At 43.0% G+C, this 27,220-nt stretch overlaps 1 pseudogene; it reads left to right on the forward strand.

Annotated features, from left to right (window-relative positions):
* Positions 1-22,376: 22,376 nt before the first annotated feature.
* On the forward strand, positions 22,377-24,585 carry LOC109767803 (UDP-glycosyltransferase 76B1-like; annotated as a pseudogene).
* The last annotated feature ends 2,635 nt before the right edge of the window (positions 24,586-27,220 follow it).

Consider the following 27,220-nt stretch of genomic DNA (forward strand, 5'->3'; position numbering starts at 1 on the left):
GGTATTACCTCCATCGAGAGGGCCCTAACCTGGGTAAAACATCGTGTCCCCTGCCTCCTGTTACCATCCGCCTTAGACGCACAGTTCGGGACCCCCTACCCGAGATCCGCCGGTTTTGACACCGACACAAACCAAACTGATAATTCGAAGAGACTTGCAAAGATAACCAATCATACATAAAATAATTCAGAGGAGATTCAAATATTGTTCATAGATAAACTTGATCATAAACCCACAATTCATCGGTCTCAACAAACACACTGCAAAAGAAGATTACATCAAATAGATCTCCACGAGAATCGTGGAGAACTTTGTATTGAGATCCAAAGAGAGAGAAGAAGCCATCTAGCTAATAACTATGGACCCGAAGGTCTGAGGTAAACTACTCACACATCGTCGGAGAGGCTATGCTGTTGATGTAGAAGCGCTCCGTGATCAATGCCCCCTCCACCAGGACGCCGGAAAAGGCCCCAAGATGGGATCTCATGGGTATAGAAGGTTGTGGCGGTGGAATTAGGTTTTCGTGGATGCTTCTGATGGTTTGGGGGTACGTAGGTATATATAGGAGGAAGAAGTACGTCGGTGGAGCAACGTGGGCCCCATGAGGGTGGAGGGCGCGCCCCCTGCCTCGTGCTCTCCCCATTGATTGCTTGACGTGGACTCCAAGTCCTCTGGATCATGTTTGTTCCGAAAATCACGTTCCCGAAGGTTTCATTCTGTTTGGACTCCGTTTGATATTCTTTTTCTGCGAAACTCCGAAATAGGCAAAAAAACAACAATTTGGGTTGGGCCTCCGGTTAATAGGTTAGTCCCAAAAATAATATAAAAGTGTATAACAAAGCCCATTAATCATCCAAAACAGAATATAATATAGCATGGAGCAATCAAAAATTATAGATACGTTGGAGACGTATCAAGCATCCCCAAGCTTAATTCCTGCTCGTCCTCGAGTAGGTAAATCATAAAAACAGAATTTTTGATGCGGAATGCTACTTGACATAATTTTTTTAATGTAACCCTCTTAATTGTGGTATGAATATTCAGATCCGAAAGATTCAAGATAAAAGTTTAATATTGACATAAAAGTAATAATACTTCAAGCATACTAACTAAGCAATTATGTCTTCTCAAAATAACATGGCCAAAGAAAGTTCATCCCTACAAAATCATATAGTTTGGTCATGCTCCATTTTCGTCACACAATAATGCTCTCATCATGCACAACCCCGATGACAAGCCAAGCAATTGTTTCATACTTTAGTAATCTCAAAAAATTTCAACCTTCACGCAATACATGAGCATGAGCCACGGATATAGCACTATGGCTGGAATAGAATATAATGATGGGGGTTATGTGGAGAAGACAAAAAAGAGAAAGTCTCACATCAACACGGCTAATCAACGGGCTATGGAGATGCCCATCGATTGATGTTAATACAAGGAGTAGGGATTGCCATGCAACGGATGCACTAGAGCTATAAATGCATGAAAGCTCAACAAAAGAAACTAAGTGGGTGTGCATCCAACTTGCTTGCTCACGAAGACCTACGGCATTTGAGGAAGCCCATTGTTGGAATATACAAGCCAAGTTCTATAATGAAAAATTCCCACTAGTATATGAAAAGTGACAAAACAAGAGACTCTCTATCATGAAGATAATGGTGCTACTTTGAAGCACAAGTGTGGAAAAAGGATAGTAGCATTGCCCCTTTTTATTTTCTTTTTTTCGGCCTTTTTTGGCCTTTCTTCTCCTTTTTTTATTGGGACAATGCTCTATGAATGATGATCATCACACTTCTATTTATTTACAACTCAATGATTACAACTCGATACTAGAACAAAGTATGACTCTATATGAATGCCTCCGGCGGTGTACCGGGATGGGCAATGAACCAAGAGTGACATGTATGAAAAATTATGAACGGTGGCTTTGCCACAAATACGATGTCAACTACATGATCATGCAAAGCAATATGACAATGATGAACGTGTCATGATAAACGGAACGGTGGAAAGTTGCATGGAAATATATCTCGGAATGGCTATGGAAATGCCATAATAGGTAGGTATGGTGGCTGTTTTGAGGAAGATATAAGGAGGTTTATGTGTGATAGAGCGTATCATATCACGGGGTTTGGATGCACCGGCGAAGTTTGCACCAACTCTCAAGGTGAGAAAGGGCAATGCACGGTACCGAAGAGGCTAGCAATGATGGAAGGGTAAGAGTGCGTATAATCCATGGACTCAACATTAGTCATAAAGAACTCACATACTTATTGCAAAAATCTACAAGTCATCAAAAACCAAGCACTACGCGCATGCTCCTAGGGGGATAGATTGGTAGGGAAATACCATCGCTCGTCCCCGACCGCCACTCATAAGGAGGACAATCAAAGAACACCTCATGATTCAAATTTGTTACATAACGTTTACCATACGTGCATGCTACGGGACTTGCAAACTTCAACACAAGTATTTCTCAAATTCACAACTACTCAACTAGCACAACTTTAATATCACTACCTCCATATCTCAAAGCAACCATCAATCATCAAACTTCTCTTAGTATTCAACACACTCATAAGAAAGTTTTTACTAGTCTTGAATACCTAGCATATTAGGACTAATTTCCCAATTTAAGCAAATTACCATCATGTTTAAGACTCTCAATATAATATAAGTGAAGCATGAGAGAATAATAGTTTCTATAAAACAAAACCACCGCCGTGCTCTAAAAGATATAAGTGAAGCACTAGAGCAAAAACTATATAGCTCAAAAGATATAAGTGAAGCACATAGAGTATTCTAGTAAATTCCGAATCATGTGTGTCTCTCTCAAAAGGTGTGTACAGCAAGGATGATTGTGGTAAACCAAAAAGCAAAGACTCAAATCATACAAGACACTCCAAGCAAAACACTTATCATGTGGTGAATAAAAATATAGCTCCAAGTAAAGTTACCGATGGACGAAGACGAAAGAGGGGATGCCTTCCGGGGCATCCCCAAGCTTTGGCTTTTTGGTGTTATTATATTATCTTGGGGTGCCATGGGAATCCCCAAGCTTAGGCTCTTGCCACTCCTTGTTCCATAATCCATCAAATCTTTTACCCAAAACTTGAAAACTTCACAACACAAAACTCAACAGAAAATCTCGTAAGCTCCGTTAGCGAAAGAAAACAAAACACCACTTCAAGGTACTGTAAAGAACTCATTCTTTATTTATATTGGTGTTAAACCTACTGTATTCCAACTTCTCTATGGTTTATAAACTATTTTACTAGCCATAGATTTATCAAAATAAGCAAACAACACACAAAAAAGAGAATCTGTCAAAAACAGAACAGTCTGTAGTAATCTGTAACTAACGCAAACTTATGGAACTCAAAAATATCTACCAAAATAGTAAGACCTAGAAAATTGGTTTAATGATCTGATGCAATTGGAATCAATATTTTATCACGTTCTGGTGATTTTTAACAATTGTTTTCGTGAACAGAAAGTTTCTGGAATTTTCAGCAAGATCAAATAACTATCATCCAAGAAGATCCTATAGGTTTAACTTGGCACAAACACTAATTAAAACATAAAAAAAATCTAACAAGAGGCTGGATCAAAGATTTATTCCTAAACAGAAGCAAAAAGGAAAAAATTAAAAATAAAATTGGGTTGCCTCCCAACAAGCGCTATTGTTTAACGCCCCCAGCTAGGCATAAAAACACGGATAGATCTAGGTATTGCCATCTTTGGTAGGCAATCCATAAGTGGCTCTCATAATAGATTCGTAAGGTAATTTTATTTTATTTCTAGGGAAGTGTTCCATGCCTTTCCTTAACGGAAATTGGAATCTGATATTCCCTTCCTTCATATCAATAATTGCACCAATCGTTCTAAGGAAAGGTCTACCAAGAATAATAGGACATGAATGATTGCAATCTATATCAAGAACAATAAAATCTACGGGCACAAAGTTCCTATTTGCAACAATAAGAACATCATTAATTCTTCCCATAGGTTTCTTAATGGTGGAATCCGCAAGGTGCAAGTTTAAAGAACAATCATCAAATTCACGGAAACCTAGCAAATCACATAAAGTTTTTGGAATCGTGGAAACACTAGCACCCAAATCACACAAAGCATAGCATTCATGATCTTTAATTTTAATTTTAATAGTAGGTTCCCACTCATCATATAGTTTTCTAGGGATAGAAACTTCCAACTCAAGTTTTTCTTCATAAGATTGCATTAAAGCATCAACGATATGTTTAGTAAAAGCTTTATTTTGACTATAAGCATGAGGAGAATTTAGCATGGATTGCAACAAGGAGATACAATCTATCAAAGAGCAATTATCATAATTAAATTCCTTGAAATCCAAGATAGTGGGTTCATTAATATCTAAAGTTTTGATCTCTTCAATCCCGCTTTTTACAATTTTTGCATCAAGATCTAAAAACTCTGAATTTTTGGAACGCCTTCTAGGTAAAGGTGGCTCATATTCAGTCCCATCATTATCAAGATTCATATTGCAAAACAAAGATTTAATAGGGGACACATCAATAACTTTTAAATCTTCATCTTTATTTTCATAAAAAAATTCTGGTTTAGCGGCCATCTTATTAACTAAGGTGGCCTGCTTATCCGAGATTTCAGCAATTAGTTTCTCAAGATGAGCAATCTGAGATTTCAAACCGTAAAATTCCTTAGACATATCATCGAGCTCTTTATTCATGTATCCCATAAAGCCTTGTTGTTCTTTAAGCTCGTTTCTAAAGAAATTATTATGCTCAAATTGTAAAGTCATAAACTTTCTGACATTATTTTCAATCTCCTCTATCCTTTTAAGGTGAAGATCACTGAATCTAGGTGGAGACATTGTGACAAACAAGCAATCCAAAACACGATCAAACAAGAAGCGAGCAAGAAAGAGGCGAACGGAAAAGAGAGGGCGAATAAAACGGCAAGGGTGAAGTGGGGGAGAGGAAAACGAGAGGCAAATGGAAAATAATGTAATGCGGGAGATAAGAGTTTGTGATGGGTACTTGGTATGTCTTGACTTTTGCGTAGACTCCCCGGCAACGGCGCCAGAAATGGCTCGTTGATGGGAAATCAAATCTTGACTTGACTTGGTGCACACCTCCCCGGCAACGGTGCCAGAAATCCTTCTTGCTACCTCTTGAGCACTGTGTTGGTTTTCCCTTGAAGAGGAAAGGGTGATGCAGTAAAGTAGCGTAAGTATTTCCCTCAGTTTTTGAGAACCAAGGTATCAATCCAGTAGGAGACCACGCTCAAGTCCCTCGCACCTACACAAACAAATAAAAACCTTGCAACCAAAGCAATAAAGGGGTTGTCAATCCCTTCACGGTCACTTACGAAAGTGAGATCTGATAGATATGATAAGATAATATTTTTGGTATTTTTATAATAAAGATGCAAAGTAAAATAAAAGGCAATAAAAATAGGTAAGTGTTGGAAGATTAATATGATGGAAAATAGACCCGGGGGCCATAGGTTTCACTAGTGGCTTCTCTAAAGATAGCATAAGTATTACGGTGGGTGAACAAATTACTGTTGAGCAATTGATAGAATTGAGCATAGTTATAAGAATATCTAGGTATGATCATGTATATAGGCATCACGTCCGCGACAAGTAGACCGAAACGATTCTGCATCTACTACTATTACTCCACACATCGACCGCTATCCAGCATGCATCTAGAGTATTAAGTTCAAAAGAACAGAGTAATGCTTTAAGTAAGATGACATGATGTAGAGGGATAAACTCATGCAATATGATATAAACCCCATCTTTTTATCCTCGATGGCAACAATACAATACGTGCCTTGCTGCCCCTACTGTCACTGGGAAAGGACACCGCAAGATTGAACCCAAAGCTAAGCACTTCTCCCATTGTTCATAGATAAACTTGATCATAAACCCACAATTCATCAGTCTCAACAAACACACTGCAAAAGAAGATTACATCGAATAGATCTCCACGAGAATCGTGGAGAACTTTGTATTGAGATCCAAAGAGAGAGAAGAAGCCATCTAGCTAATAACTATGGACCCAAAGGTCTGAGGTAAACTACTCACACATCATCGGAGAGGCTATGGTGTTGATGTAGAAGCCCTCCGTGATCAATGCCCCCCTCCGGCAAGATGCCGGAAAAGGCCCCAAGATGGAATCTCACGGGTACAGAAGGTTGCGGCGGTGGAATTAGGTTTTCGTGGATGCTTCTGATGGTTTGGGGGTACGTAGGTATATATAGGAGGAAGAAGTACGTCGGTGGAGCAACATGGGCCCCACGAGGGTGGAGGGCGCGCCCAGGGGGTAGGCGCGCCCCCTGCCTCGTGCTCTCCTCGTTGATTGCTTGACATGGACTCCAAGTCCTCTGGATCACGTTTGTTCCGAAAATCACGTTCCCGAAGGTTTCATTCCGTTTGGACTCCGTTTGATATTCTTTTTCTGCGAAACTCTGAAATAGGCAAAAAAACAGCAATTTGGGTTGGGCCTCCGGTTAATAGGTTAGTCCCAAAAATAATATAAAAGTGTATAACTTAGCCCATTAATCATCCAAAACAGAATATAATATAGCATGGAGCAATAAAAAATTATAGATACGTTGGAGACGTATCATCGGTTAAATCCTCGACTGTGGCTATGAAGTGGGTGGCGGGTGGGAAGCAAGATTTTCTATCATTAGCCCCTAGTTCGAACCGAACATAGTTCGGCTGTGAGTCCCCCGCCAAGGATAGGTTCTTTAATGAGCTTAGCACATCGCCCAAGGGCGAGTGCTGGAAGATGTATGCAGCGCTGAACTCGAAGATCGATAAACGATCACGTTCGGCATCCGCGGACTCACATGGTTCGGAACTTACACCCAGAGACGAGTCCGGGGTTCCAGTGACACAAATATTGTTTGAGTTTAAGTCCATGTGCGGCTCCAACGTCGGGGAATCTGTGGCCTCCGTGGTGGGGTTGAACCTCCAGTCCTTAGATGGCGCCGTATGCTCCGGATCTAAGGCCAGAGCAGTTATAGGAGCTATCTCCTGAATGTGATCCGATGACAGATTTAGGTCATGTTCATCGAGGTGACCAGGAGCGATTGCTGCGGTTTTGAATCTAGCGAAGATCAAATCTCCACGGATGTCCGCGACGTAGTTCAAGCTCCCAAATCTGACCTGATGGCTAGGGGCGTAGCTATCGATCTGCTCCAGATGGCCAAACGAGTTGGCCCGCAGTGCGAAGCCGCCGAACACGAAAATCTGTCCGAGGAGGAAGGTTTCTCCTGGACAGCGTCATTGTTGACGATTGAAGGGGCCATCGAACCTTTTGAGGACGGCACAGTGGAACTCTCAATGAAAGCACCAATGTCGGTGTCAAAACCGGCGGATCTCGGGTAGGGGGCCCCGGACTGTGCGTCTAAGGTTGATGGTAACAGGAGACAGGGGACACAATGTTTACCCAAGTTCGGGACCTCTCTATGGAGGTATTACAAGAGTTGATCTACCACGAGATCGTAATGGCTAAACCCTAGAAGTCTGGCCTGTATGATTATGGTAATGAGTCCTCCGCCTTCGAACTAAGTCCTCTGGTTTATATAGACACCAGGTGGATCTAGGGTTACGCAAGGTCGGTTACAAGGAAAGGAATCTACATATTTGGTCGCCAAGCTTGTCTTCCACGCCAAGGAGAGTCCTATCCGGACACGGGTGCAGTCTTCGGTCTTCGTATCTTCACAGCCCATCAGTCCGGCCCAAGGCTAATAGGTCGGACGCCCGAGGACCCCTTAGTCCAGGACTCCCTCAACCTCCTCGACGCGGAACATCATTGGAGATCCCCTTGGGAGGTGGTGGTAGCCGGACGCGAGGAAGAACTCGGTGAAGTTCCTTGCGGTCCTCAGCCTTGATATTGCCCACACACGTAGTGTGTGATCAACGTACACGCCGGTAGGGTAGAGCCTCTCCAGCACGGTGGGTGGGAAGCGGTAGGTTGGTCCGGTGTACTACATGGCTGAGGGATGTGCAAAAGACGGAGAAGGGGTCGAAGAGCAAGAAGGGAGATGGATGAGGGATGGCAGAGGCAGAGGGTGGCTTAAATAGCCGTAGTGCTACGTGTTATTTGGCCGTGGAAATAACGGGGTCAAATGTGAGTGTACACGCGTGGGAAACAATGGTTTGAAAAAGAAGAAGAAAAAGAAGCTAATTGCACGCGTGGAAATCCGTGGTCATATATATTATATGAACAAAAAGAGACAATTTTTGAATAGTTTGTGGCCATTTTGCATGATAAAAATAAATTTGGCCCTTAAAAATTGGTCATTTGCTACGCAATGTCAATTGATTTCAAACGATGCAAAAATACAGAGCCAGCACGTTCACAAAAAACAGAGCAAACGATGCAAAAAACGATGCAAAAATACAGAGCCAGCACGTTCACAAAAAATAGAGTAAACGATAAAAAAAAACGACGCAATTCGACGGCCCAACCAGAGCTTGGTTTTCTTTTGGGCCCAATAACAACGTTTTTTTTTCACGGAGTCAGTGGTAGGCGAGCATCCGAGCACAACCAATAGGATTGCCTCTCGCGGATCGCCCCACGATCCAATGATGCGGAGCCGTCCTTGTGATCCAACGGCGCAGAGCCTGCACACAGCCAGCCCACCTAGTTCCTTCTAGAAGGCCAGATCCGAGGGCTGTCGCTTCGCGCGAGGGTATGATCGGACGGCTGACGTTGGGAGCTAGGGTTAGGCGAAACCCCGCGGGGTTTAGAGGGGTTTTGAGCTGGTCAACGGGGTTTCGATGGCTTTGATCGAGCATAACTAATTTAAAAAAAAATATGAAATCTTCGCCGTTCGTCGTTTTATAAGACAAACTAACGAGGAAAAATACTAAACTTGGTTTATGGTCATTTTCATGAAAAAACCCTAGTTGGCACGATCGAGGTCAAATGAGCACCATTAATTTAAAAAAAATAAAAAAATATAAAACCTGCGCACAATGTTGTCTTATGCGACATGTTACCAACCAAAAATCATAAACTTGGTCTATGGTCATTTTAATGAGAAAACCTTCACACATATGAGCTATCATGTACATGATTTCATAGAGTTCAAGGAGAGGAGGTGGTGTTACCTTCTGTTTTTGAAAAATAAAATAAAATCAAAAAATCACTAAAGCTTTATTTTAAAGTGAATAAGAAGGATTTGAAGTTAGTTTTCCATTTTCATATTTCAAAATGTGTTTTAATAGTTTTATATTAAATCATATGTTTTCAAAAGAAAATGTAAAAATATGAAGATTAATTCAAAAAATAGTGAGACTTCGAATCTACACTATGGAAAGTGAATATGTGTTAATAAAAAAACATCTCATTTAGAGTAGGTTCAAAAAAACTTGATTACAAATGGGCTGTTGACCCTAGCCTGGGAGCTCATTTGGAGCACATTTTCTCAAATTCAAATTTATTTGACCTCCTCTAAATCACTTCAAATTTTGCACACATGATCTCCTACACAAACATAGATAGTTTGCCAAGGGTTTACTTGTTTTTGCATTTTCTTGAATTTGTACTGTCCAGGTTTGCCAAGGTTTAGATGATCTCATTTGAAGCATGCATTTGATTTCCTACACAACATGTGTGATCATTTCAGCACCTAAGATCATAGTTCACAACATCTAAACATAACTAACCATAGATTCAGGACAGACAAATATACCACATGCAAATTTAAGGACAAACAAATATAGATAGCAACCATATTACTAGCATAACCAACGAGAGATTCAGTTCAACAAACCATAACCAACGAGATTCAGTTCAACAAACCAAAAGTAACCCAACAGTTCTACAAACCAAACCAAAAGTAACACATCATCACATCATCAATCACATCACGCCGGAGTCAGGGCCCTCGCGAGGGCGGCATGCTGCCCCCTGATCATGTAGTCCTCCCTGCGAATTCCACATCCTCAACATGAGATAGAAGGTGATCGAAGCGGCCATCCCTTGGCTTTGGCTTGGTGGTGCAGTAGGGGCAGTGCCACTTCTTGAACTTGCGGTTGTAGAAGGAAGCAACTCCCTTGGCCTTGATCTTCTCCACCTCCTTGGCTATGAAGGACGCGACGTTGCCCTTGTACACATCATCTCCAGAATCATACTGCACACATGAATGAATTGCATTAATACATTATAGATTCATATACACCATGTCAAAGGAACTAAATGAACAAGGGATATGCTTACCTCATATTCAGAATCGTCACTAAACGCCCCCTCGTACGGGTCGTAGTCGGCCAGCTTCCTCCCCCCCAACCATCATCCTCCTGAATATACAATTACATCCATCACTAGTAGCCAATTGAAAATTTAGATATGCACACATGACACATTGATCATAGGGCTAATATACTCCCAATATCAGAAATGTTTTAGAAGTGGGGTTTTTTATTTTTGTGCCCCTTAGCTCTATGCATTCAAAAACCACATCCATCACTAGTATATCAATGTATTAGATTTGTACACACATTTATTAAAAACCCCAATATGACATTCAAATAACACATTGATCATTGGTCATGCACACACATTGAAGAGCAGAGCTAATATAACTACATATTGTGGAAAAATTTATATACTAATGAATCAAATAACTTCTTAATCAATGGTTTCCATTTGGGCATATGACATTCAAAACCCCAATCTAAGTAGCATTCAAAAACAAATCTAACAGGGACCCAATCTAAGGCAACGAATCTGAGTAGCATTAAAAACCCCAATCTGTGAGCACTAAAAACAAATCTAATTAATAAGCATCATAGCATTAAAAAACCCAATCTGTTCACAACATCTAGCATTTTTGCAATGAATTTATCCAAATCTAAAAACAAATCTAAAAACCCCAATCATTGCAGCACCTAAAATCATAGTTCACAACATCTAGCTAGCATTTTTGCAACGAATTTATCCAACAAACCCTAGTCCAAAAACCCCCCATCCCCCAACCCATACAAAAACCCCGGCCCATCCGTCAAATCAACTACTCTAACCATCTGAACTACTGTATGAATCACAATCTAACCAATGCAACTTGGGAGCAACTAACTCTACAAGCTAAGCAAGTGCAAATACCTGCTCCTCCACGGCAGGCGGCACAACGGGGGCATCGGGATGGACTGCGCCGCTCGACGCCGTCACCTTCTGCAGCGATGAGGCGGAGCCCGCCACATCCGCAGCGGTTGCGAGTTTCCCCGCACCGCCGTGGACGCCGCCGACATCCGCGGTCACCGCGCCCTGACCCTGCAGCTCCACCACATCTCCGGCCTCTGCGCCGGCATTGCCGCGAGCGTCGGCCATCTGACAGATGGAGGCGATGAAGGTGAGGAAGAGGATGCAGTGGGGGAGAGCGATACGGTGCGGTGGAGGCAGTGGAGGGGAGTGAGACGACGCCGGTGGGGGAGAGGAAGACGATGCAGCATGATACGTCTCCAATGTATCTATAATTTTTTATTGTTCCATGCTATTATATTATCTGTTTTGGATGTTCAATGGGCTTTATTATACACTTTTATATTATTTTTGGGACTAACCTATTAACCGGGGGCCCAACCCAAATTACTGTTTTTTTGCCTATTTCAGTGTTTCGAAGGAAAGGAATACCAAACGGAGTCCAAACGGAATGAAACCTTCGGGAACGTGATTTTCGGAACAAACGTAATCCAGAGGACTTGGAGTGGACGTCAAGTAATCAACGAGGAGGCCACGAGGCAGGGAGGCGCGCCTGCCCCCCTGACGCGCCCCCACCCTCGTGGGCCCCTCGTAGCTCTCCTGACCGACCTCTTTCGCCTATATATACTCATATACCCTGGAAACGTCAGAACAGGAGCCAAAACCCTATTTCCACCGCCGGAACTCTCTGCACCCGTGAGATCCCATCTTGGGGCCTTTTCCGGCGCTCCACCGGAGGGGGCATTGATCACGGAGGGCTTCTACATCAACACCATAGCCTCTCTGATGATGTGTGAGTAGTTTACCTCAGACCTTCCTGTCCATAGTTATTAGCTAGATGGCTTCTTCTCTCTCTTTGGATCTCAATACAAAGTTCTCCTCGATTCTCTTGGAGATCTATTCGATGTAATCTTCTTTTGCGGTGTGTTTGTCAAGATCCGATGAATTGTGGGTTTATGATCAAGATTATCTATGAACAATATTTGAATCTTCTCTGAATTCTTTTATGTATAATTGGTTATCTTTGCAAGTCTCTTCGAATTATCAGTTTGGTTTGGCCTACTAGATTGATCTTTCTTGCAATGGGATAAGTGCTTAGCTTTGGGTTCAATCTTGCGGTGCTCGGTCCCAGTGACAGTAGGGGAAACGACACGTATTGTATTGTTGCCATCGAGGATAAAAAGATGGGGTTTATATCATATTGCATGAGTTTATCCCTCTACATCATGTCATCTTGCTTAAAGCGTTACTCCGTTCTTATGAACTTGATACTCTAGATGCATGCTGGATAGTGGTCGATGTGTGGAGTAATAGTAGTAGATGCAGGCAGGAGTCGGTCTACTTGTCACAGACATGATGCCTATATACATGATCATACCTAGATATTCTCATAACTATGCTCAATTCTATCAATTGCTCGACAGTAATTTGTTCACCCACCGTAATACTTATGCTATCTTGAGAGAAGCCACTAGTGAAACCTATGCCCCCGGGGTCTATTTTCCATCATATTATTCTTTTGTCAACAAGCTATTTCTTTCGTCATTTATTTTGCTTTCTTTACTTTTAATCTTTATCATAAAAATACCAAAAATATTATCTTATCATCTCTATCAGATCTCACTTTTGCAAGTGGCTGTGAAGGGATTGACAACCCCTTTATCGCGTTGGTTGCAAGGTTCTTATTTTTTTGTGTAGGTACAAGGGACTTGAGCGTGGCCTCCTACTGGATTGATACCTTGGTTGTCAAAAACTGAGGGAAATACTTACGCTACTTTGCTGCATCACCCTTTCCTCTTCAAGGGAAAACCAACGCAGTGCTCAAGAGGTAGCAAGAAGGATTTCTGGCGCCGTTGCCGGGGAGTCTACGCACAAGTCAAGACATACCAAGTACCCATCACAAACTCTTATCCCTCACATTACATTATTTGCCATTTGCCTCTCGTTTTCCTCTCCCCCACTTCACCTTTGCCGTTTTATTCGCCTTCTTTTTCGTTTGCCTTTTTCTCGCTAGATCTATTGTTTGCTTGTGTTGCCATGTGCCTTCTATTTGCTTGCATCTTTGCTTGCTAAAAATCTATTGATATGGATCCACTTAAAGTGTTCTACTTGGATCATCTTCGATCCTTATGCGCTCGTGCTGAAACCCCAACTAGTCTAGTTGATGGGAAATCTTTAGATGAGCATGCTCATTTTGTGCGTCATCGTTTGTCTGAAAAGGGGAAGCTCTTATGGTATCAAATAAATAGTTTGCTATGCTATGCTTGGAATCTTTGTGAGATTTATGATTTTACTTGTTGCTCTAAGAACCCTAAAAAACACCTTCCCTACCTATGCGAGTTTAATGATAATGAAATCTTATCTTCTTATGGAAAGGGTGTTTATAGTTACTATGATATCGAACAAATTGAAGAATTTGTCGTTTTTAAGGGTGCTCATGAAGTTGCTTCTTTGATTGAAAAGTATGATATTACTCTATACAAATCTGAAAATTCCGACATACTTAAATATTGCTATGAAAACTATGCTCATAATGCCTATGTTAAGGAATTTATTGAGAGAATGACCGTTGCTTTGGAAGAAAATAATGATATGCATGAATCTATAGATAATTATGATTCCGATGATTTGAGTGAAATATCCCTTGATGAACATGATGCTTGCTATTCTTGTGGCCATGATGCCAATATTTATGAAGACGAATTTGCTATAGTTCCTTATGTTAAACATGAGATCGTTGCTATTGCACCCATACTTGATAGTTCCTTCGATGAAAAGCATGATTGCAATAATCTTATTATAAATTCTCTTGATGTCAATTGTGCTAATAATATGCAAAACCCCAAGCTTGGGGATGCTAGTTTTGCTAGTCTACTATTTGTTGCAATGATCATGATTGGGGTGATTCTTGTTATGATCTTGAAAATTTATTTAAGCCCCATGATGAATATGAGATTGATAATAGTGTTTGCAATAATATTGAAAGTAGGTTTGGAAGAGTGTCAACTTTAGATCCGACATATTTGGAGAATATTCAATCTTATGAAATTTTTGATAAAAGTGGGTTTGAAGAGGTCATGATTTTAGTTAATGTTAATCCCACTATCTTGGAAGAGTGTCAACTTTGCATGCATGTGGATCATGTTGAGAATATTTTATGTGATAGCTATTTTGTTGAATTTGCGTATGATCCCACATGTAATTATTATGAGAGAGGAAAATATGATTATAGAAATTTTCATGTTACTAAATTACCTCTCATCATGTTGAGATTGCTATCGTCTCTTCCTTCTTCCTTGCATATGCTAATTTTTGCTTGGTATGATAATTTGTTTGCTTATAAAATGCCAATGCATACGAAGTATGTTAGAATTAGATGTGTTTATCACGTGTTCTTTGATGCTCTCTTTGTGCTTCAATTCTTGTCTTTCATGTGAGCATCATCGAAATTATTTATGCCTAGCTAGGGGCGTTAAACGATAGCGCTTGTTGGGAGGCAACCCAATTTTATTTTATTTTCTTGCTTTTTGGTTTTGTTTAGTAATAAATCTTTGATCTAGCTTCTGTTTAGATGTGGTTTGTGTTTTAATTAGTGTTTGTGCCAAGTAGAACCTTTGGGAAGACTTGGGGAAAGTCTTTGCGATCTTGCTGTAAAAAACAGAAACTTTAGCACTCACGAGATTAGCTTCAACTTTTTACTGGAGAGTGCTATTTAGTTGATTCTTTTTGCAGATGATTAATAGATAAATTCCTCACGTCCAGAAATTTATTTTAGAATTGTTGGAGTTCCAGAAGTTTGCGTTAGTTACAGATTACTACAGATTGTTCTGTTTTTGACAGATTCTGTTTCTCGCGTGTTGTTTGCTTATTTTGATGAATCTATGGCTAGTAAAATAGTTTATAAACCATAGGGAAGTTGGAATGCAGTAGGTTTAACACCAATATAAATAAAGAATGAGTTCATTACAGTACCTTGAAGTGGTGTTTTCGTTTCTTTCGCTAACGGAGCTCACGAGATTTTCTGTTAAGTTTTGTGTTGTGAAGTTTTCAAGTTTTGCGTAAAGATTTGATGGATTATGGAACAAGGATTGGCAAGAGCCTAAGCTTGGGGATGCCCAAGGCACCCCAAGGTAAAATTCAATGACAACCAAAAGCCTAAGCTTGGGGATGCCCCGGAAGGCATCCCCTCTTTCGTCTTAGTCTATCAGTAACTTTACTTGGGACTATATTTTTATTCACCACATGATATATGTTTTGCTTGGAGCGTCTTGTATGATTTGAGTCTTTGTTTTTTAGTTTATCACAATCATCCTCGCTGAATACACCTTTTGAGAAAGACACACATGATTCGGAATTTGTTAGAATACTCTATGTGCTTCACTTATATCTTTTGAGCTATATAGTTTTTGCTCTAGTGCTTCACTTATATCTTTTAGAGCACGGTGGTGGTTTATTTTATAGAAATTATTGATCTCTCATGCTTCACTTATATTATTTTGAGAGTCTTAAACAGCATGGTAATTTGCTTTAATTGTGAAATTAATCTGAATGTGATAGGCATCCAAGATGAGCATAATAAAAACTTCCATATTGAGTTCATTGAATATCATGAGAAGTTTGATACTTGATAAGTGTTTTGAGATATAAAGGTGGTAATATTAGTGTGTGCTAGTTGAGTAATTGTGAATTTGAGAAATACTTTTGTTAAGGTTGGCAAGTCCCATAGCATGCACGTATGGTAAAAGTTGTGTGACAATTTTGACACATAAGGTGTTCTTTTATTGCTTTCCTTATGAGTGGCGGCCGGGGATGAGCGATGGTCTTTTCCTACCAATCTATCCCTCTAGGGGCATGCGTAGTAGTACTTTGCTTCGAGGGCTATTAAACTTTTGCAATAAGTATATGAGTTCTTTATGACTAATGTGAGTCCATGGATTATACGCACTCTCAACCTTCCACAATTTTCTAGCCTCTACGGTACCGTGCATTGCCCTTTCTCGCCTTGAGAGTTGGTGCAAACTTCGCCGGTGCATCCAAACCCCGTGATATGATACGCTCTATCACACATAAACCTCCTCATATCTTCCTCAAAACAGCCACCATACCTACCTATCATGGCATTTCCATAGCCATTCCGAGATATATTGCCATGCAACTTTCCACCGTTCCGTTTATTATGACACACTCCATCATTGTCATATTGCTTTGCATGATCACATAGTTGACATCATATTTGTGGCAAAGCCACCATTCATAATTTTTCATACATGCCAGTCTTGATTCATTGCATATCCCGGTACATCGCTGGAGGCATTCACATAGAGTCATATTTTGTTCTAAGTATTGAGTTGTAAGTAATAAAAGTGTGATGATCATCATTATTAGAGCATTGTCCCATGTGAGAAAAGGATGATGGAGACTATGACCCCCCCCCCCCCCCACAAGTCGGGATGAGATTCCGGACTAAATAAAAAAAAGAAAAAAGGCCAAAGAAAAAAAAGAGAAGGCCCAAGAAAAAAAAGTGAAAGAAAAAAAAGAGAAAAAATGAGAGAAGGGACAATGTTACTATCCTTTTTCCACACTTGTGCTTCAAAGTATCACCGTGATCTTCATGATAGAGAGTCTCCTATGTTGTCATTTTCATATACTAGTGGGAATTTTTCATTATAGAACTTGGCTTGTATATTCCCATGATGGGCTTCCTCAAAATGCCCTAGGTCTTCGTGAGCAAGCAAGTTGGATGCACACCCACTTAGTTTCTTTTGTTGAGCTTTCATATATTTATAGCTCTAGTGCATCCGTTGCATGGAAATCCCTACTCCTCTCATTGACATCAATTGATGGGCATCTCCATAGCCTATTGATTAACCGCGTCAATGTGAGACTTTCTACCTTTTTTGTCTTCTCACATAACCCCCATCATTATACTTTATTCCACCCACAGTGCTATATCCATGGCTTGCGCTCATGTATTGCGTAAGGGTTGAAAAGGCTGAAGCGCGTTAAAAAGTATGAACCAATTGCTCGACTTGTTATCGGGGTTATGCATGATGAGAACGTTTTGTGTGACGAAATTGAAGCATGGCCTAACTATATGATTTTGTAGGGATAAGCTTTCTTTGGCTATGTTATTTTGATAAGACATAATTGCTTGGTTAGCATGTTTGAAGTATTATTGTTTTTATGTCAACATTAAACTTTTTATCTTGAATCTTTCGGATCTAAATATTCATGCCACAATAATAAGAATTACATTGAAAATTATGCTAAGAAGCATTCCACATCAAAAATTCTGTTTTTATCATTTACCTACTCGAGGACGAGCAGGAATTAAGCTGGGGGATGCTTGATACGTCTCCAACGTATCTATAATTTTTGATTGTTCCATGCTATTATATTATCTGTTTTGGATGTTCAATGGGCTTTATTATACACTTTTATATTATTTTTGGGACTAACCTATTAACCGGAGGCCCAGCCCAAATTGCTGTTTTTTTTGCCTATTTCAGTGTTTCGAAGGAAAGGAATATCAAACGGAGTCCAAACGGAATGAAACCTTCGGGAACGTGATTTTCGGAACAAACGTGATCCAGAGGACTTGGAGTGGACGCCAAGCAATCAACGAGGAGGCCACGAGGCAGGGAGGCGTGCCTGCCCCCCTGGGCGCGCCCCACCCTCGTGGGCCCCTCGTAGCTCTCCTGACCGACCTCTTTCGCCTGTATATACTCATATACCCTGGAAACTTCAGAACAGGAGCCAAAACCCTATTTCCACTGCCGTAACTTTCTGTACCCGTGAGATTCCATCTTGGGGCCTTTTCCGGCGCTCCGCCGGAGGGGGCATTGATCACGGAGGGCTTCTACATCAACACCATAGCCTCTCCGATGATGCGTGAGTAGTTTACCTCAGACCTTCGGGTCCATAGTTATTAGCTAGATGGCTTCTTCTCTCTCTTTGGATCTCAATACAAAGTTCTCCTCGATTCTCTTGGAGATCTATTCGATGTAATCTTCTTTTGCGGTGTGTTTGTCAAGATCCGGTGAATTGTGGGTTTATGATCAAGATTATCTATGAACAATATTTGAATCTTCTCTGAATTCTTTTATGTATGATTGGTTATCTTTGCAAGTCTCTTCGAATTATCAGTTTGGTTTGGCCTACTAGATTGATCTTTCTTGCAATGGGAGAAGTGCTTAGCTTTGGGTTCAATCTTGCGGTGCTCGATCCCAGTGACAGTAGGGGAAACGACACGTATTGTATTGTTGCCATCGAGGATAAAAGATGGGGTTTATATCATATTTCATGAGTTTATCCCTCTATATCATGTCATCTTGCTTAAAGCGTTACTCCGTTCTTATGAACTTAATACTCTAGATGCATGCTGGATAGCGGTCGATGTGTGGAGTAATAGTAGTAGATGCAGGCAGGAGTCGGTCTACTTGTCACGGACGTGATGCCTATATACATGATCATACCTAGATATTCTCATAACTATGCTCAATTCTATCAATTGCTCGACAGTAATTTGTTCACCCACCGTAATACTTATGCTATCTTGAGAGAAGCCACTAGTGAAACCTATGACCCCCGGGCCTATTTTCCATCATATTAATCTTCTGTCAACAAGCTATTTCTTTCGCCGTTTATTTTGCTTTCTTTATTTTTAATCTTTATCATAAAAATACCAAAAATATTATCTTATCATCTCTATCAGATCTCACTTTTGCAAGTGGCCGTGAAGGGATCGACAACCCCTTTATCGCGTTGGTTGCGAGGTTCTTATTTGTTTGTGTAGGTACAAGGGACTTGAGCATGGCCTCCTACTGGATTGATACCTTGGTTCTTAAAAACTGAAGGAAATACTTACGCTACTTTGCTGCATCACCATTTCCTCTTCAAGGGAAAACCAATGCAATGCTCAAGAGGTAGCACGACAGCGAGGGGATTTGGGGGAAAATGGTAGGGGCGATGGAGGTGGTTGCCCTCTTTATATGAAGGGACGTTTCGGGAATGTCCATGGACACGTGCTACCCCACGACCGCGGTCTTGCATGCACCCACGTATACGCAGCCCCACTCGTCAGCTAACGGTCAAAGGCATTGACCCGACGGCAACGTCCGTTATAAGCTGTTCTGAGGGTTTCGGGCAAGGGAGTGGGGAAAAGTGAGCAAAAGTTAACAGAGTAGGGATGAATGAGTAGAGCTAAGTAACCAGGGGCACAGAAATAAAAATCCCTAATAGTAATGGTATTGTGTAATTTGAGAAAAATTACAGCCATATTATGTGAGAAATTATGTGTATGATGATGTTGAATTTCACTTTATATTTTATGTTATGGTGTATGTGCAAAAATCATATTTGTACGGATGCTGAAATCTTTCACAAAGAAAAGCTTTACTGAATGACAAGAGTCGGTACATTGTGGATAAAGGGAATACACATTGATATTGCATGATAAAATTTTGATTCTTAGGTAATTCATATCATCCTTGTTCGGCAGCCTGCTGGATTTGTGACAATGATGAAATGATACAAAGCTATGTCAATAATTTATGTTGAAATTATATACATTGGTAAAAGGAAGACTCATGTGATCATTTTGACTGCTTGATTGGTTGCTAGTTTGAACATCATTTATTTGCTTGGACGTTCAAGAATCGTTGGTGTGTAATTGGATTGGTCATTATTCGAAAGCATAGATTTGTGTTTTTATTTTAACTCCGATGTAATGTGTTTCTTTCTCTTATTCAAGAAAATCTCGAAACGAACTACTGGATGATGCCTCTATCCATTGTCCCCGCCGGCCCTTATTACATATGAGGGAATTAAACTAACTAAAAGTGTAACCAAATAGTTGTGTATGTGACATGATGGAGAACTTCGACGAAGTATCTTATATTCCAGTTAAGCTAGGATAGAAAAATAAGGCGGTTTGAAAAGTAGGATTTTATTACATAAAACAACCATTGATTCTGATCGAATAAAAATGAAGGACCCAAACTTTTTTTTACTATGACGATGTATTCTCTGTCAATAAAACAAAGGGTTGTAAAAACAAATATAGTATACATAAATCGGGGAAATTCAGAATATGAAGTAATGGAGTGGACGTGAACCTCGTTATAAAAGAAAAGAATTATGATGATTTATTCGTTGTCAATAAAATAAAGGACAGTAAGAAGAAATATAGTATACATAAACCAGGCAAATTCACAACATGAAATAATGGAGTGGACATGAACCTCAATACAAAAAGAAAAGAACAAAATGTATCTTTGTTCAATTTTTGGTTTGTAGTGGCAAGCAAATAGATATATTTTATTTAATGGGATCCAACACAAAGGTAAGTATTGAAGACACATCCATAGGTAATCATCTAAGGTCAACCTCCTGATAGCTTCTCATATGGAAATTGCATACTGAACTCAAGCTGAAATTAATATAATTTGTTAACTTCAGTGTGTGAATTGATGGCAGAGAAAAACATCCCCAAAATCAAATCGCAATAATAAAGGGAGTTCTGCATGGATAAAATGTAATATAAAACATTATACTTAATGCACCGGATTTGCCATTAAGTAAGCAACCCAAGTAGCAAATATGTACTTAAATATTCTTGGCTTCACATGCAAGTAACAAAGTTCACATCTGCTAATCCTCAACTTGTCCAGTCCACGCCGGCCGGTCAAGCACCGCCGCTCACCACTGCATGGGCCCAAGCTAAAGGGGATGCGTCGTCACAACCCGTAAGGCAAAGAGAACAGAAACATGAGGCTCTTGCGAGCGGCATCCAGAAACATCAACCTAAGCGGCGACCAAAAGCAACGATTCAAGCGGCACCGTCAAAAGAACCACAAAGACAACGTTAGTTCCGTCCAAAAAAAAAAATCTTTCCATGACGGCTAACCTTTTTGGGAGATAACACACACAGAATATCAACAACCGCCTATACAACCACAAGTCATGTGTGTGAAAAAATCTCCAAAATGATGACATGCATATGAATATCGCAACCAGCATGATCACCGCATGCAAACTCTCTTTTTTTAATGTTAGCAGGATCACTGCTAAATTCATTGAGTAGATAGAAGTTTGGTCCAGTTTATAAGGAAAACCGGACCCAAAAACCATACAAGTGATGTCAATCGGCTTACAACGCACAACCACACTTACAACAACAAGGGCACAACCACACTTACAACAACAAGGGCACGCCTTGCCTAACCCCTGCCAAGATGGCGAGAGGTCAGGACACAGAGCCTCAAGACCGCTTCACAACCGAAGCAAACAACTCGAAGCACAACCCAGACTCAAGGTAAGCACGTGTCAACGTACAGCCCACCCTTACGCCAAGAGGAGAGTGGCGACTGGACAGCAGGACCCGACTGGACCTGAGAAGAGCGTCGTTGAAGAGATGCCGCATCAGTGTACATTGCGCCCTAGGGGCCCACGCTCCAGGTGGAGGCCAATCCTAGCACCAGGCACCGTCGTAGGACTCGAGCAACCCGAACAGCCCCTCAAGGAGGTAACGACGCAATAGCGCCGCCACTACCTGAACCAGCAAGCCGGATCTGAGGTTTCCCCCGTTGCACGGGAGGGGGCTGATAAGGGCCTAAACGACACCTTCAAGAAGGTGACGGCGCCCGGAAGCCGTCGTCCGCAACCACACGGGATTTCTCCCAGCCCAACACCATCCCCACAGTCTACACACAGGCCATTGAGACCCAGTAGCGAGAGCACACCACCGACGAGAGGCCATTCCATGCCGCCGGCAGGGGGACGATGGCCACCTCAAGCAACAACCAGGACAGACCGACGTGCTGCCAATCCTACTTCCGCTTCCCCGCAACGGACGGGAGGATGCAACGCCCATCGAAGACGCCATTCGTCACCCGCCGGCCACCATTCCCTCGCGTCATCACCTGCCACAGCACGCCGTGCCGGCCTAACAACAGGAGGATGCAACAACCACCAGAAGGTGGCGCCATTCCTCTCCCCACCGACCACCACCACCTCGAAACCTCTGCTCCCTCAAGGCAGCAGCACCATCACCTGCGCCGAGCGTGCCCTGCCGAGCAGCGGCAAAGCTCGGTCGGCATCCTGGACGAGCGGGCCCGCTGAGCCCAGATCGGGCCCAATCAGGCCCAGATGCGCCGCCTCGTGCCCAGATCCAGGGCGCCGCCGCCAGTGTTCTTGGTGCCGCAGCCCCTCCGCCTAGCCCTGCTCTTCCATGCCGACGAAGCCCCACCGCTCCTAGGGTCCCGCCGCTAGGCGCAGCTCCGTTCCACGCGACCGGCGACTGAGACGAGCGTCCCTGCCCCGCTGGCCCGCCCTCAGCCCTCAGTCTTTGACGGGCAGGGCGCCGCCACCGCTGCCGAGGTCGGCGGCGGCAGCGGCCGGAGATCTCTAGCACTGGGGTGCTTTTTGGCTGGGGTTTGGGGAGCCTTCGGAGCCGCCCGAGCGGGGGCGACCCGGGAGGAGGCGGAGGCGGGGTTGAGTACCTCTTTGCCACCGCATGCAAACTCTTAAACGGCACTTATCCGCGACCAACAACCGCATGCATGTCCGCGTGCGAACTGAGAAAGAAGAACAACCATGGTAACCAGTGCTCACGTGGTCCATTCATGCAGTACATAACTCAATAGCCATGCAGAAGGAATGTAACATAGCCCATGCGAATTCACATACACCCAAGCATTGCATGCATGCATCAAATAGGCTGAGTCTGGTTTCATCATATAGCCTAAGATAATTTAGGCTGCATCAAATCAGGGCGAGTCTGGCTCCATCATCCGATCGAGACGGATGTGAGCGAGCTGCCGGGTGCGCGACCTCATACAGCTCGGCAGGCACCACGACCCGACGTGCAAGCTGTTCGAGCCCGTTGTCGCGGCCATGAAAGCATCCACGGCATCATCCTCAACACGTTCAACGCGCTGGAGCGACCGGAGCAGGTGAAGCTCCGGCGTAACATCCCCATGCCGGTGTTCAACATCAGCCCGCTGCCCCGCTCCACCTGTTCTCCCCCGCGTCCGCCACCGAGAGCAGCCTGCTGCGGCATGACCGGGGCTGCCTGAAGTGACTGGACGCGCGACCAGCAACGACTGTGTTATACGCCAGCTTCAGCAGCCTGGCGTGCATGCCCACGCAGGACCCGATGAAGACGGCGTGGGGCATCGCTGGTAGTGGCATGTCGTTCCTCTGTGTGTTCCAGCCGGCAGCCCTGATCGCCGCGGACAGGTTCGAGCGCCGACGCGCGGCATCGTGGTTGAGTAGGCGCCGCAGGAAAAGGTGCTCCGGTACGCGGCCGTGGCCGAGTTGTGCACGCAGGACGGGCGGAACTCGACGACGGAGAGTGTGTGCGACGGCGTGCCGATGTTGTGCTGCCCGGACTTCGGCAACCAGATGGGGCACACCAGGTACGTGGAGCATGAGTGGAGAGTGGACTTCGAGGTCACCGCCTCGCCGGTGAGCTAGAGAAGGGCAACATGGACGCCGCCCATCCGACGGCTCGTCACATGCAGCAAAGTCACCCAGATGCTGGCACGGGCCAGGGCAGGCGAGATAAAGAAGTTGACGAAGGAGTGCGCACATATTCCCAAGCGCCTGCGGCTTTGCGGCCGCAGCTTCAGCCGGACCTACGCGACCACGGCCAGTTCGGGTTCCATTCGCTCCTCCGCCGCGTGGTCCCATGCCCCCAACCCGCGGCATCGCTTCCTCTCGGCGCGCCCCAGTGCCGCAGCCAGCAGCCTAACCCTCGCCGGCACCACCACACGCACGCACACCAAGAGGACCCGCCCGGACCGCCGCATCTTGCACGCCGGCCGTCCGAGAGGGAGATCGCCGGCGCTCACGATCCAGAAGCACTTCCGTCGCTTCATGGCGCGGCGCTCCAAGGTCGCCTCTCTCCGGGGTTCCGGCCGCCGCCGGTGCAAGTACCCAATCGCCCATCTCGGTTGCCGCCATGGGAAGAACCACAGTAGCCACGGCAGTCCGGAAGGTCGTGAGCTCGAAGCGTCGGCGGGTAGGTCGGACTCAAGGTCAAGATGGCCGGGGCATCGGGACGGGACGGCGCGCCGCCGCAGCTTTGCCTCCACATGGAGGCAGGCCACCATTGCTTCCTCTGCTCAATCGTGGCCTTCTTCGCGTGCAGTATGCAGTCTCTCCTGTGTGCGCCACTATATCGGTTGTGTGGAACAAAGGGCTCCATCGAGTGGATGTTGCCGGGACCTCGATGTGGAATGAGAAGAATTTATAGGAGCTGGAGACGGTGAAACGGTGGTGACTGGAGTTTTCCGGAAAGAAGGAGAAGGCGCCCAGAACCAACGTCGACAGCGGCATCGTCTTAAAAAAAGAATCAACACTCGTGTCACGAACGTAGGACAGTAGCCGCATGCAAATGAAGCCACGCAAATAACAACCGCCGGACCTACCACATGCAGCCCTTCAAAGAAACATACGTGATCAAATCAAATGCATGCACAACTGACACATGACAAAAGGAATGTCCGAGATATGCTACAGACCGCAGCGAAGTAAACATGGAAGCAAAAGGCCCACACACGCACGCAATCAGGAAGAGAAACACAAACAGCCTGGTCAACGTATGAACATGGCCCACACGTAACAAAATTTGCTAAGCACACATAGGAAAGCATAAGCCACGTTGAGAAAATTTTCACCGGGAAACTAAGCTCACAGCGGAACTGTACATGCCCCCATCCCAAACTAATACACGTGCCCGTGAGTCAAACATTCAGAAGTTGCTTTCACCCAAGTGGTGAAACGTGAGAACAAAATCATCCCTGGAAATAGGGGTTTCGGTATTAGTCCAAGCTAATTGGTGTTTCATAGATTGATCCATGTTGAATGTGGCGTATAGATGAAACTAAACAAGCGGCTCGAAACTATATTCTATTTGTTAAAAAAAAGTCTAATATATTCGTCAGCTTATACAACTTTAGTTTTATGTTTCATAATTTTGTAAAATATTGCACAAACTTGAGATGGTTGGTGTGGATTATGAGCAGGCACACACACCTTGCCGTTGGTTGGCGTGGATTCGTGAGGCAGGAGCCTCTCCTTCAGAGAGGCGGCAGGTGGGAGAAAGATTGACAAAGTGGTGGTGTCCGGCGGCTAGGAGGACCACGGTGAGATCCCCCCCTTCCCCAATTTATTTTATGTGCCACAAATTTCTCATGGATGGCTATGAGATTGTTAATTATGCTTACTTTTGGGTTCACATGAATAAGGCTCACAGAAACTTTGTTCCTTCAGTTGATCACATGGCTGAAGGAAATAACATGTGAAGATAGTATTTTATTTATGTACGTACAACATATGTTAGTTTCTCTGAAGAAAATAACACGTGAAGATATTTTCTTATTAATGTATAGCATATGCTGACTTTGATGATTTCTGCCTATCAAGTGTTAAGATTTTTTTGAGCATTAACTGACAGTAGGAGAGGCTCCTACTGACTTTTTTAATTAAGTGTAACCTCTATACTGTTAAGATTTTATTCATTTTTCTTTTATGAAAAGAAGCTATTTTTTGTACTGTAGCAATATACAAGGTTCTTTTATTATTGTACAACATATGTTGACTTTGCTGATTTGTGCCTATCAAGTGTTAAGATTTTATTCATTTTTCTTTTAGGAAAGGATGTTATTTTCTGTACTGTTTACTCATACAGAGAGAATCTAAAATTTAATATATCATGTAGAATGTATGACCATGCCAACTATCCCCATGCTTTGCATTTAAGGAATCAATATGGACACATAATGTTGAGAAGTGGAAGTGTCAAGATTTACAGCTTTGAATATTCTTAGTAGTTGTATATATAGTTGTATATTTTGCAAAAAATACATGTAGTTTGTATACTTTCATCTGTCATGATAATATTAAATATATGTGTGTGTGATTTATGGGGAAAATACCCCCTATTTTTTGTTTGATAATCAATTATACGTACTACCTTAATGATTGATGATGATGATGATGATGATGATGATGATGATGATAATAATAATAATAATAATAATATCTTTCTACATATATGATATGGGGCCTAATAAAGCTTAAATTTTGTATTAGACACAAGATTGCTGAGTTACTGCCCTGGTTGGACTCCATTAACATATTCGTACAGAAAAATTACTAATCAAGTTACATGTTATATCATAATTCATATACTAATTTTGTAAGAGTAAAATACCTCTAATATAATTTCATCTATCACTAACATTATAGTGCCAAAGTAGACGGGCACAACAACGCGTGCCTTCAATTATCTAGTAAATTATTATTGTTGACAATTATCTCTATAATAAATGAGTTGGGCGGCGAAACATTAAACCCGTATTTTTCTACGTGGATGTCATCTACTATATCTAAATGGGAGACCCCACTACCTGATTTTCCTGGCCTGTGGTGAAGCCACATCACCCTCTATTTTTCGTTCGCCCCGTCCCGTTCGATGCCTCCCCTCCTAGCGTGTATCCCCTCCGACTCGATTTGTTGGCATAGTAGATGTTGCCTAAAAAGAGTTTTCCTTCTACGTTTCTTATTGCCGCAACTACTGAACTCCCTGATAGTCCGCCGATGCTTCTGCTTTCGTAACTGAGATCCACTACTTTTAATTCGGTAACCGAAGGGACTACAGTTGATTTCTTCCTAAATTCCAGTTCTGCTTCCGCTTCCCTTGATCCCTTCCTCCTGTCCTCTTAAATTCCCGTCGTTCGCAGGCGTCTGCGTCTTCACGGGGCACCAAAACATCTCACGGTGCCAACTGGCATGGACGCCGATGGCCCTGCTGCTGGCCTGGCTCAACGCCACATAGCCCTTCCCTTCCTCATCCCTGCACTGAGCTCCAAGACGACCGGGCACAACGAAGATAAGAGCGCAGAAGGAGGAGGCATCATGGCCCAGCCGACGACGAGGAAGGGTCGTAGGCGCTCTGACCGTTCGCGCTGCCACAGACGCTGCCG

Source organism: Aegilops tauschii, chromosome 1 (genome assembly GCF_002575655.3).
Source record: "Aegilops tauschii subsp. strangulata cultivar AL8/78 chromosome 1, Aet v6.0, whole genome shotgun sequence".
In the NCBI taxonomy this organism is placed as follows: domain Eukaryota; kingdom Viridiplantae; phylum Streptophyta; class Magnoliopsida; order Poales; family Poaceae; genus Aegilops; species Aegilops tauschii.